The sequence below is a fragment of the Pipistrellus hanaki genome, assembly GCF_964339955.1.
Source record: "Pipistrellus hanaki genome assembly, chromosome: 3".
NCBI lineage: Eukaryota > Metazoa > Chordata > Mammalia > Chiroptera > Vespertilionidae > Pipistrellus > Pipistrellus hanaki.
This window is the reverse complement of record NC_140505.1, coordinates 86,412,910-86,427,016: the sequence shown is the minus strand read 5'-3', so window position 1 is coordinate 86,427,016 and position 14,107 is coordinate 86,412,910. Positions and strand designations below refer to the sequence as shown.

At 43.4% G+C, this 14,107-nt stretch overlaps 1 protein-coding gene across 3 annotated transcripts in view; it reads right to left on the bottom strand.

The window, feature by feature from the left end:
• NBEA (neurobeachin) overlaps positions 1-14,107 on the bottom strand; it is a 796,980-nt gene that overhangs the window by 736,293 nt on the left and 46,580 nt on the right. The gene's annotated exons all lie outside the window — the stretch shown is intronic.

Below are 14,107 nucleotides of genomic sequence, written 5' to 3'. Positions count from 1 at the left end.
AACCAATCTCTGTTAAACTAACCAGCAATCTTTAATTTGCATGGATGAACCCCAATTATGGTTATGCCTTATAAGCCCTGCTTGTCCTTGTTCTCTGGAGCACAATTTAGCTTGCTACTAGAATCTGTCTTCCAGGTTATTATTTTTGCTCAAATAAATAGTTTTTGTTTTCTTATTACAGGCTGAATTTCTTCTTTGGTTAACACTGCAAATTAATGAATTAAAGAATAAAGAATAAGGTTAAAAGTAAAAGAATGTACAAAGATATAGCATACAAACACATGCTGTAGCTAAAAAAAAAAAAAAAAGGATGTACAGTAGCTATATTAATATCACAAAAAGTTGACTTGACATAAGAAAAATAACCAGAGAATTTCCACAAGGAGATAGAGATTGATTCATCCAAATAAGATAGTTATCCTAAGTATGAATTCATATAATATAATAATAGAACTTCAAAAGCAGGAAGGAAAGCCTAATACAAGTTAAATAGACAAATCTGCAATTTTAGTTGCAAATTTCAACACCTCTCTTTCAATAGTTGATAATAATTTAAAATAAATCAGAAAAAATACAGAAGACTTAAATAATATTATCAACCAACTTGTAGAAACATCCAACAACAGTAGAAACATATCCTTTTCAAATGTACATCAAATATGCACAAGACAAGAAATCTAGGGATGTAAAAAAATTTCAGTGAAGGTCACAATTCTGATCACAGTAGAATTAAAGCAAAAATATACATCAGGAAAAAAGAAAAAGGACTTAAAAATTTATTCTAAATAACCTGTGAGTCAAAGAAGGAGTCACCAGAAACATTTTTAAAATTTTAACTGCGTGAAAATGAAAACACAACATGTCAAAATTTATGGGATGGGAACAAAACAGTACTTCAGGGAAATTTATACCATTAAATTCTAATATTACTAACGAAGAAAGATTTTAAATAAAATCACCTCAGTTTGCACATTAAGAACTAAAAAAAAAAAAAAAAAAAAAAAAAAAAAGCAAATTATACCCAAAGCAAGACAGAAAATTTTAACTAAAAATTTAAAAAAATCAAAGGTATTTTAAAGTATCAAAAACAATAGAGAAAAATTATGAAACCAAATCCTGGTTCTTCCATTTATTTAGCAAGATAACTCAAAGTGTGTGTATTGGGAGTGGAAATGGAGGGTAGAAAAAACCTGACAGAAATACAAAGAAGTACAAATAAAGAAGGCATCACTATAGATCATATGTATACTCAAGGGATATGTGATCCTTCAAAAAAAAAAAAAGGTATGCCTGTAAGTTTGACAACTTAAATCAAACATATATCATTTGAATAATGCAAATATGCTGCTTAAGAAGAAGTAAAAAAATGTAACTAGTCCTGTGTCCATCACAGCAATTAAATTTGTAGTTACAAACCTTCCCACAAACAAAACCCCAGATCCAGATGACTTCACAGGTGAATGCTATCAGTTACTTTAAAAAAAAAAATTACTACCAATCTTACACATATTTTTCCTGAAATTTTAGAAAGAGAGAACACTTCTAAACTCATTTTCTAGGCCAACAATACCATGATAATAAATCCAGAAAAATATATGAGAAAAAAATAAAAACTAAAGACTAACAACCCTCATGAATGTAGACACAAAAAAAATTAGTAAATATATACCTGGAAAGCAGGTTTAGTTTACTAATCAACATGCCAAACAATGTTATTCACCCTATGAACACACTAAAAACCATAAGACCATCTCAAAAGATGTAGAAAAATCACTTTAAAAGATTTAAAACAATTTACTAGAAAAACTTTCAACAAACTAGGAATATAAAGAAACTTCCTCAAACTGATAAAAGGCATCTATGAAAAACCTACAAGTAACATGATGCTTAATGGTGAATGACTACATATTTTTAAGGAATAAGATAAGGAAGTGTTTTCTCCAACTGCTCATATTCAGCATTATACTTAACTAGAGGCCCCGTGCACGAAAATCTGTGCACAAGGGAGAGGGTTCCCTCAGCCTGGCCTGCCCCCGCTCACAGTTGGGGAGCTCTCACAGATGTCCTACTGACAGCTTAGGTCCACTCCTCTGCGGGAGGCGACTGGCTGATTAGGTATATAGATACTTTCTGGAGGCAGCATGTACTCCTTCCTTATTTCTTTCCTCTGTGGTTAGAGAACAGGGGACTAAAAGGTCAAGACAGAGGGGCTTTTGTGCGGGAGAGGGGAGGGGGAGGGGGAGGGGAGGGGGAGGGAGAGGGGGGAGGGGGAAGGGAAGAGGGAGGGGGAAGGAGAGGGGGAGGGGAGGGGGAGAGGGAGGGGTAAGGGGAGGGGGAGGGGGAGGGGGAGGGAGAGGGAGAGGGAGGGGGAGGGAGAGGGAGGGAGAGGGAGAGGGAGAGGGTCTAGACCACATGTGTCAAACACAAGGCCCGCGGGCCAAATCCAGCCCGCCAGGCATTGCAATGTGGCCCGCACCGCGCTGTCATCACTGCACTCCGCTGTCAGTTTATGACATTGTCAGTTTATGACTGTTCAGTAAACCATTCGGCCCGCGATTTAGGCTGGATTTTAGATTTTGGCCCCTTCTCTGATTGAGTTCGACACCCCTAGTCTTGACACATTTCCTTCTATTGTCCTCTCTTCCTCCGGGCTCGGGCCTCGGATGACCAGAGCCCAGGACAGTGGGGTTCACCTCCTCACTTCTCAGCTGAATGTACAGCAACCTCACATTCTAAGCGGAGCTGTTTTCAAGTGAATAAAGTGCTGGGAATCCACAGCTCCCAGCCTCTCCCCTTTTGGTTTCCTCCTTGGGTCAGTTGCAAAGTTCACCAAGACACTGAAGCAGCTCCACCCTGGTAGTTCTGCACTAGTGCTCGCCGGGCCCCGCCAGGCACTCTTCCTCGAGTCTCCAGGCCCACAGTCTGCACTCAGGGAGATCGCCCGGAGCCCATTCCCCCAGGCAGGTGGGGCAGGGGGTTGGCCTGGAGAGCTGGAGGAAGATGGCAGAGTAACAGTTGGTATGAACTGAAGACTGCTCAACCAGACTTTCTAAGCTCCACACAGGGTCCAGGACAGGCCCCTTCTCTGCGCCGGGAGGACACCAGCTGAGGTCCCTTCCGTGCACCCAGTGCCCTCCTCCCCATTCCACCACCAGGGGTGGGAGCAGTGCGCCTTTGATGCTCTGGTCCCTGCCAGCCAGCCAGGCAGCAGCACAGGTGGTATGGCCTAGGACATTAGCAGCTGTGAGCCTCCTCCTTCTGCCTGAAGTGCAACCACGGAGGCAGGCGTGGGGCCAGGGCGCGGCGGGCCTGGGCGCATGGCAGTCTGTGCACACCAACTCTGGCTCTAGGCCACCAGGATCCCACCGAGCAGCAGTGGTGGCGCAGCAACCTATGGTGAGGCCCCTCACCCCTCCCCTCAAAGCTTCCCCTGGGCACCTTGCATGGAGAGGCCGACTGCCACTGAGCCACTGCCTGGCCCAGTGGCCTCAGGCTCCCACTGGCTCCACCAAAGCTAGACTCTGGCTTGGATGGCCTCCCCTATCTCCACCCACCAGTTGGGAGTGGCCTCCGCCTCCAAGGCAACATGTAGTTAGCATTGGGCAGGCCTGTGCGTGCCTGCTCTAGAAGCGGAAGTCGCCGCAGCCTTTTCCACCCACCAGCGCCTGCCCGGTCATGTCTTGGACACCATAACGGACAAATTAGCATATTACCTCTTTATATGTATAGATATACACATACAAAATTAAGATTTTTTTCAAAAAAGAAAGAAAACAAAATCCTACACAGATACAGAAATGTATAATTTTAAAGGTTAAAAAATATGAATTCCACCCAAATTTTTACACAATTCTAATCAAACTTGTGGCAATCTTTTTGTTAAAAATTTACTGATTCTAAAATGTATATGAATAATAAACAATAAAAGGGCCGATAATAGCTAAAACAAATCAGAAACAGAATGAATTGGAGAGGTGCTAAACTACCAGATTTTGAGTTTACTACAAAGCCACATAAATCAAGACAGCAGTATTGTTATAAAAGTAAGCGTATGCATTAATGCCAGATAGTCCAGAAATAGACCCACACAATAAAAAAATAAATCAATAGATGATCAACTGGTTATAGACAAAGATATCAAGATAAGTAATGGGGAAAGAACAGTATCCTACCTAATAAAGAATGAATATGCTAATTAACCCTTATGCCATCACAAAGATGGCGGCACCCACAGCCAATAAGAAGGGAATATGCTAATGTCTGCCACACCCTAAAAATGGTGGCACCCACAGCCACAAGATGGCAGTGCCCAGTCCCCTCAGGCCTGCCGGGGCAGCAGGCACCTGGGCAAGGCCAGGCTCGCTCCCCAAACTCCCTCCAGAATCCCCCAGTCCCCTAAGTCCCCCAGCTGCCCAGGGCCGGCCCAAGGCGCAGGCAAGCCTTGGATGGTGGCTGCCCAGCCATCCAGGGCCGACCAGAGGTGCAGGTAATCAGGGCTGGCCAAGGCTTGAGCTGCCAGCAGTGGCAACAGCAGAGGTGTGATGGGGCATTGCCTTCCGCTGATCACCAGGTCACCTCACGCCCCTGAGGGACTGTGAGAGGGGGCAGGCCGGGCTGAGGGATGCCCCACCCACCTTGCATGAAGTTTCATGCACCGGGCCCCTAGTATATAAATAGTGAGGAAAAACTGGACATTCATATGCCAGTAGATGAACCTGGACTCTTTAACAGTTAAACTTATAAAAATTCTAAGAAAAATCTTAACTTTTTAATTAGACAAATATATTTTAAACAGGCCACAATGGACAACATGCATATGAAAACACTGATAATCTGGACTTCTGTAAAATTAATATATTGTTAAAAGAATGAAAAGACAAACCACAGCATTAAAAGAATTATTTAGAAATCATGTTGTAATAAAGGAATTGTATCCAGAATATGTAAAGAGTTCTCACCCATCTGGTGAGGCTTAGTGGGTGAGCACTGACCTATGCACCAGGAGGTTTAATTCCCAGTCAGGGCACATGTCTGAGTTGCAGGTTCAATCCCCAATTGGGAGCATGCAAGAAGCAGCTGATCAATGATTCTCTCATCACTGATGTTCTCTCTCTCTCCTTCCCCCTTCTTTCCCTTCTTCTCAGAAATAAATTTTTTAAAAAAATTTTTTAAGAGCTCTCACATATTACTATTAATAACCCAATTTCTTTTTAAAATGGGAAAAGATATAGTAACCATATTTCAAAAAAGGTATTAAAATGTCCTCTAAGCAAATAGCTATTCAACATCATTTGTTACTAAGAAAATGAAAAATTCAGAGTAATGGAAGATGGCACATAGGTAACATGGTACTCTCTGCCTCCCACAACCACATCAAAATTACAACTAAAATACAAAACCACCATCATTCAAAACCAACTGAAATCTGGCTGAATGGAAGTCCTACAACTAGAGAAGAAAAGTAGGAAGCGCAATGATACTAAGGTAGGAGGGGCAGAGGTGCTGAACAGGCTGCTGGTACAACAACCATGTGTGGCTTGTTTTTAATTGGGAGAGATATTTTGGCTAAAGAGGTCTCCTGTAAGGAGTAGGGGATCCCAGCCCCAAAACAGGCCCCCAGGCCAGGGTTCCAGAGCCAGAAAGAGAATTCCATAACTTTGCGCTGTAAAAACCTGTGGAGATTGTGACATGGAGGCTATTGGAGACCCAAATAGTTCCTCTAGAAGGGCCATTGCACAGAATTATTTGGACTCACTCCCAATGAGCTCCAGGGCAGGGGCAGCAGTTTGAAAGAATCCAGAGGTCCTTCTAGAGGTCCTCTAGAGGTCATTGTCAATATCTGAAACCTTCTCCCTGTAATCCCCTCCCTGCATGCGCGCGCGAGCACACACACACACACACACACAGACACACACACACACACAGAGAGAGAGAGAGAGAGAGAGAGAGAGAGAGAGAGAGAGAGAGAGAGAGAACACTGACTGGCAAGCATGATATCTGAATCTTACTTGGTACTCACAGTTTTCCCTGCCATGGTGATGCCCTTGAAATCTGCCCCATCAAATTTATAGTCCCACCCAAGTTGATTGCAGCAGCTTTTCCATATGAATAGCCTATACTGCCTCAGGCTTCAGATTTTACTAAAATCTCTCCAACAAGTAGCAGCCAGACTCAGGATGCCCCATATTTCTTGATAAGCAGCCTCAGGCCCAGCCTTGCTTCAAAATTTGGCCTCTCCTGGGTACCTCCAAGCACAACACAAGCAGCCACCATTTGCAGATTGCTCTATAGCTCCTGCCAGGTAGCCCACAGCAGGACACAGGCATGGTTGACACTGCTCCTCCCAGGAAGCCCCACAGCCAGTTGGGGACAGATCATGCCAGATTACAACTCGACTCAACCACACTTCAGGGGCAGACTTGGTGAGCACAAAAGACCCACTGAAGCAAGTCCTGCTCCGTAAGAGTTTCTCCTACACACCAGTTCTTCCATTTTAGACAAAGCTGGTCCTCACAGCCAATTGGCCTGGAGATCAATTTCTCCCAGTGATATCAATAGCAAACAAAGCTCAACTACAACAAGACAGTACACAGCCTACACTGGAGTGCACCAATAGTGTCTACCTCAGGTGACTGAAGAAGCTGTGCCACTGGGCCTTCAGGACACCTACTACTCAAGGCCACTCTATCAAATCCAGGAGACATAGAAGCTCTACTTAATACACAGAAACAAACAAAGGGAAGCAGCCAAAATGCAGTAAAAGAACTAAATGAAATGGAAACAATCAAAACTACTGGATACAGAGTTCAAAACAATGATTATAAAGATTCTCAAGAAACTTAATGACAGCTTCAAGGGACTTAAATAGAATTTCAAGGATCTTAGTGAGAATATCAAAGACATGAAAAAGGACCAGTCAAAAATTAAGTATACACTAAGTAAATAAAGAATAATTTATAGGGAATCAACAGTAGAGAAGAGGTCACCAAGAGTAAAATCAGTGATTTGGAATATAAGGAAGCAATAAATACCCAATCAAAAGTTCAAAAAGAAAAAAGAATCCAAAAATATGAAGATAGTGTAAGGAGCCTCTGGGACTACTACAAGTGTACCAACATTCACATTATGAGTGTGCCAGGAGAAGAGAAAGCTCAAGATAATAAAAACCTATTTGAAGAAATAATGACAGAAAATTTCCCCTATCTGGTGAAAGAAATAGACTTACAATCTAGGAAGTGCAGAGACTCCCAGACAAAAGAAACCCAAAGAGGCCCACACCAAGACACATCATAATTAAAATGCCAAAGGTTAAAGACAAAGAGAGAATCTTAAAAGCAGCAAGACAAAAGCAGTTAGTTACCTACAAGGGAGTGCCTTTGTAACTGTCAGCTGATTTCTCAACAGAAACTTTGTAGGCTCGAAGGGAATGGCAAGAAATATTCAAAGAGATGAATAGTAACTACAGGCAACTAAGATTAGTCTACCCAAAGTGGTAAATAGCAAGGATCTGGAATCAAGATTACTCTAACCAGCAAAGCTATCATTTAGAATTGAAGGTCAGATAAAGAGATTCACAGACAAGAAAAAGCTAAAGGAATTCATCACCACCAAACTAGTATTCATAAAATGTTAAAGGGTATTCTTAAAGAAGAAGGAAGAGTAAGAAAGAAGAGAAAGAGGAAAAAGAAGAGGAAGAGGAAGACGAAAAGGAAGGAGGAGGAGGAGGAGGAGGAAGAGAAAAGGAGAAGGAGGAGGAGAAGGAAAGGAATAAAATGGCAATAAATACTATCTATCAACAATTGAACCTAAAAATCAAAATAAACAAAGAATCTAATGAACAAAACTAACTGATGAATAAAATATAAGCAGAGGCATGGAAACATGGAACAGACTGACAAAAGTCAGAAGCGGGGGGGGGGGGGGGGGGGCGGGGGGGGGGGCAGCCAATAGGGTGGTGAAGGCCTAGGATGGTGCAGGAACCAGGTGGAGGGAGACACTGGGGGAGAAAAGTGGGACATCTGTAATACTCCTAACAATAAAGTTAAAAAAAAAAAAATGAAAATCAAACCCTAATTAAGCTACAATACACACCCAAAAGATTCAAATAAAAAAGATTGGCCATACCAAGTAGAGTATATGAAACAGTTGGAACTACAGTTTTTAGTGTTAATACAAAATGAAACAGCTACTTTTGAAAATAATTTGGCAAGTTTCTTATAATGTTAAACATGTATTTACCCATATAACCCAACAGTTCCAGTCTTAATATTTACTCACAGGAAATAAAAACAAAGGTTCATGAATTTTTACTAATCCTACCTAATTGAAGAGTAATATGTAGATTGACTGTCACTCCAACACACAAGATGGCTGCCCTCATGTGGTCAAAGATCCTGCCCCCATGTGGACACAAGATAACCACCAAAAGATGGCCAGCAGGGGAGGGCAGTTGGGAGGCACCAGGCCTGCAAGGGAGGACAGTTGGGAGCAATCAAGCCTGCAGGAAAGGGCAGTTAAGGATGACCACGCTGGCAAAGGAGAGAAGTAGGGGGCAAACAGGCCTGCAGAGAAGAGCAGTTCAGGAGGACTAGGCCTGCAGAGGAGGGCATTTAGGGGCAATCAGGCTGGCAGGGAGTGGTTAGGGGATGATCAGGCTGGCAGGCAGGAGGGGTTAGGGGGTGATCAGGCTGGCAGGCAAAAAGCAATTGGAAGCCAGCAGTCCTGGATTGTGAGAGGGATATCCCTCGTGGGGTCTGAGATTGGAAAGGGTGCAGGCTGGGCTGAGGGACACACACCCTGTTCCCTCTGTCTGCATTGCTCTCACTGACTCTTTGTATGATGTGAATAGTTGACATTCAGTGGAGCCATTTTGAAATAGGGCTTGAGAAGCAATTCTAAATGAACCGCCTTATAGGTCTTACTCTTCGAATCTCTGAAACAGTGACCTGGGCACAATAACCTTTGGACTGGTCCACATCTACACTATGTTACAAACAACTATTTATAAAACTAACAGGGAAGTAGACATCATGAAAAGCAAGGACCAATGATTGTGGATGTACTTTAAAGTCAGTAATTAGCCATGCATAGTTAAAGAGCAACCTAGCTTGTTAGTATCAATAGAAAAATCTTTCCTTCTATTCTTGTGATTATTTTCCTTCATTTTTTCATAAAAAAAAAAAAAACCCTTTCCTTCACCCCATAATCAACACATAATTTGGGCTGCTGCCAGAATATATTACAATTCTTTTTACCTCAAATAAACACTTGTTGCCTCTCACTTTGACTTTATTTCTAAAGTTAGCAATGACCAGTTATCACTAGAGGCCCAGTGCATAAAATACATGCACTGGGGGAGGAGGGTTCCTCGGCCCAGCCTGCATCCTCTCCAATCTGACCCCTTGGGGTATGTGTGACTGCCAGTTTAGGCCCCATCATGGGTCAGTCAGACATCCCTCACACAATCCAGGACTGCTGGCACCCAACTGCTCCCCTGCCTGCCTGCCTGCTTGCCACCAACTGCCCTTCCCTGCAGGTCCGGTTGCCCTTAACTGCACTACCCTGCAGGCCTGATCACCCCCAACTGCCTTCCCCTGCCAACCATCTTGTGGTGGCCATCTTTGACCACATGGGGGTGGCTATCTTGTGTGAGGGCGTGAGGGTCAATTTGCATATCACCTCTTTATTATATGGGACATTTCAAGTCACAGTTTGCGTGACTTAAAAGAGATGGCACTGACTACCTAAAGTGTGTCTCCATTATTCTATATTAAAATACATCACAGGTATTTCATTTATAACACCAATTACAATCTGTACTTGTTTTATGTGTAATTATCTGTCTCACATGAAAAATATAAGCTCCTAAATGGCAGAGTCCTAGTCTTGTTCGTCATTATATATCGTAGTGCCTATCTCACTGCCTGTTATATAATGTAACTTTTTTTCCAAGAGGGCAAAAAATCCCAATAGCTAATGAATCAATGACACTCATGCACATTGCTTAACAGGGATATTTTCTAAATGCAACATTAGATGATTTTATCATTATGCGAACATCAACATATACTTGCATAAACCTAGATAGTAAAGCCTACTTTACACCTAGAGTATATGGTACTAGAGGCCTGGTACATGAAATTAATGCACAGGTAGGGTCGCTAGCTCTGGCCAACAATCACAGCCTATCTGTGGGGCGACTGTCAGGGTGATCAGGGCCCCCACTCACACTCATCTTGGTCTAGAGCCACCTGCTCACCTGCCCTACAGCCTGCCACCACCGCTGATCGTCATCTCTGGGGCAATCAGCAGGGCAATCAGGGACCCCGCTCCCACCCATCTTGGCCTGGCACCACCCACTCACCTGTTCCACCATCAAACTGCAGTCCCATTCTCATCAGGGCCCATTGGAGCTCTTCCACTGCCACCTGCTGCCAGTGCTGCATTGCCAACACCCACCATGTTCTACACCGCCCCTGGTGGTCAGTATACATCTAACTTCTAATCCGTTGAACTCCCACTCGTGGGACAATTTGCGTATTAGAGTTCCAGTGCACGAAATTTGTGCACTAGGGGGTGTCCCTCAGCCCAGCCTGCACCCTCTCCAATCTCAGACCCCTTGAGGTATATCCAACTGCCCATCAGGATCAGGCCCCCATCCCTCTCACAATCCAGGACTGCTGGCTCCTAACTGCTCACCTGCCTGCCTTCCTGATTGCCCCTAACTGCTTCTGCCTGCCAGCCTGATTACCCCCTAACCACTCCCCTGCCAGTCTGATTACCCCTAACTGCCCTCCCCCTGCATGTCTGGCTCCCCCCAACTGCCCTTCCCTGCAGGCCTGGTCGCCCCCAACTTCCCTCCTCTGCCAGCCTGGTCACCCCTAACTGCTCTCCCCTTCTGTCCTGATCACCCACAACTGCCCTCCCTTGCAAGCCTGGTCCTTCCCAAATGTCCTCCCCTGCTGGCCATCTGTGGTGGAAATCTTGTGTCCAACTGGGGTCAGCCATCTTTGACCACGTGGGGACAGCCATCTTATGTGTTGGAGTAACAGTCAATTTGCATATTACTCTGTTATTAGATAGGATAGAGGCCTGGTGCATAGGTGAGGGCCGGCTGGTTTGCCCTGAAGAGTGTCCAAGATCAAGGTGGGGGTTCCTATGGGGCATGGGGTGGCCTGGACAAGGGACCTGTGGTGGTTTGCAGGCCAGCCACGCCCCCCAGCTACCCAAGTGGGGCCCTGGTATCTGGGATTTATTTATCTTCTATAATTGAAACTTTGTAGCCTTGAGTGCAGGTCAGGACTGCAGGAGGATTGGCTTCCTCCATCTCTGGGGGAAACTCAAGCCTCCTACTCTCTCCAGCTCTGTGGCTGCCTGCCATTTTTGTTGGGATTTATTTACCTTATATAATTGAAACTTTGTAGCCTAGGATCCTTATCTCATTCCTTGGCTCAGTATGTCATATATATCTCATTTTAATGTTATGTTTTAACTTAAAAGTAATTTCCATAATTACTTTCTATCTCTGAACCACTCATGCATATGTGAGTCTCTGATTCTTTCATGTATGTGGGGTTCCCATAAGTATGCATGTAATTAAATTTTATTATTTTCTCTTGTTAACCTATGGCATGTCAATTTAAATATTAGATCAGCCAAAAGAACCTAGAAGGGTAGAGGATAATTTCTTCCTTCCCCCAAATCCATCTGCACACATCATGACTGAAAAAAATAAAATTATCTCCCTAAATTAAAAGCCTTTTCCATAATTACTCTTCTTCCCACGATAAAAGCACGACACCTTCCCATAGTTTTTGTCTATTTCCATGTGTATGCTAAAATTTATGTTAAGGCTCACAGCCTTTCAACTTTTGCTTTTGCAGTGGCTATTTGCTTTGAGGGGAAAGATATCTCCAATACTGCGTTTACTTCTCTGAGCTTTCTTCCTCTCTGGGTCCAGCTTTGAAATCTTTCATTATCTCTGTAGCTCTCTGATATCATCAAATATTGTTTTCATATTTTGTGCATCTTTCATAATTCCCCGTGGGTTATAGTGGGGTTGGGATCTGTAAATTATGCTGAAGTACTAAATTTATTTATTCAACCAATATTTATTGAATGACAAATATATGTTAGAGGTAAAACAATAGCATACAAAATAGACAAAAGTATGTGCTCTCATGGAGGTTACATTCCCGGGACAGGTGGTATAAAATAAATACACACTTAAAAAAACATGATATGTCAGAATAGAAACTTTATATGGGTAAAATAAGGTGGGAAATAAGAACAGAGGGAGTTCTGGGGTGTTAACTCTTTTAAGTAAAATAGTTTAGGCCTCTTTGATAAGGTAACACTTGAAGAGAGACCTTAAGGGAGAGACACATGTGGATATCAGGGAAAAGCTATAGTAAACTGAAGGAACAGCAAGTATGCATGAGTGAAGAGAGATTGTCAAAGCAACAGTATAGAGCAGAAATGAAGTTGGTAGATTAGACCTGAGAGGTAGAGGATGGGGTGGATTATGTAGGAGCTTATAGAAGTTTGGATTTTATTGTAACTCAGTTGGGAAACCACTGGAGTGTCTTGAACAAAGGAGACATGATCTGCTTAGTACTTAGCTCATGTTGAGAATAAACCCTAGGTTGTGAGAATAGATACAGAGAAATCATTGAGGACCTTTTTCAGTAAAGCAAACAAGAGATGGATATTGTTTCAGATCAGGATGGTAGCAGTAAGAATTGACCAGATTCTACATATATTTTGAAGGCATAACAACTGGATTTGTTAGCTAGTGGATGGGGCACTTGAGAAAGAGGAGTCAAGAATGATCTTGAAACTTTTGGCCTAAATGTACAGGTGGAGAGTTTTCAATTGACTGAGACTGAAAAGTCTGCTAGAGGATCTAAAATGGGGATGGAATGGGAATATTAGGAGTTTGTTCTTGGCCTTGTTAAATTTTAGGTGTCTATACTAAAAAAAGGGTAATATGCTAATTAGACTGGACGTCCTTCCAGACAAAGCCACGGCGGCTGCAAGGGCCGGAAAGGACCTGGCAGCCATGGAGGCTGTGAGGGTGGACAAGGACCTGGCAGCTGCAGGCACCAGAAGTTCTGCCTCTTCGCGTGAGCTTCACAGGAAATACAATACTTTTTCTGACTGCTCATTGGCTAAGCTTGCTATATATCACTTGTGGTGTTCTTGGTAACTTGGGTAATAAGAATACAAGACGGTGATCTAGGGTTTTTCCACCCACACTCCTGGAGGAAAAAATGAAGATCCGCTGCTGAAGGGGCTAATAAATGTCATATCCTGCCCTAGCTGGTTTTGCTCAGTGGATAGAGCCTCAACCTGCAGACCGCAGGGTCCTGGTTCAATTCCGGTCACAGGCATGTACCTAGACTGCATACTTCTCCCTGGCCCGGGCCCAGGTCAGAGCTCATGCAGGAGGCAACCAATCGATGTGTCCCTCTCACATTGATGTTTCTCTCTGTCTTTTCCACACTCTCTATAAATCAATGAAAAAATATCCTCAGGTGAGAGAGAAATGAGAGAGAGAAAGTCCTATAAAAGTCCTATGAAAAAGGCATCTTGAAAAGCCTTAAAGAAAGTTGTCATTTTTTCATGATGAAGGGACTGGGGTCCATGGTGATGAAAACACCAAGGGGGCTGCAAGGGCTAAGGGCCAGCAACATGGCAAGTTGATGGAGACGGCACCTTCCCCTGATCGGCCCAGTCACCTCCCGCAGAGGGAAGCCAGATTGTGGCTTAGGTCCATGGGGAGCTGGCCTAAGCCGTCAGTAGGATATCCCCTGAGGGTTCCTGGACTGTGAGAAGGAGCAGGCCAGGCTGAGGGACACCCCCCCCCCCCCACCATGCGTGCACTGGGCCTCTAGTTACCCATATAAGGAGATGACAAGAAATCAATTAGATAGATGAGGCTGCAAATGTTAAGAGCTGAAGATAAACATTTGTGAGTCTGATATCTAATAGGTATTAAAAGTCATGAGATTACGTGAAGTCATCTAGGAGTGAGAAAAGATAAATACTGGACCAGGTGCAATTCAAATTTTGTAAAATACTAGAAATGAGGACGATTCTGCAAAGG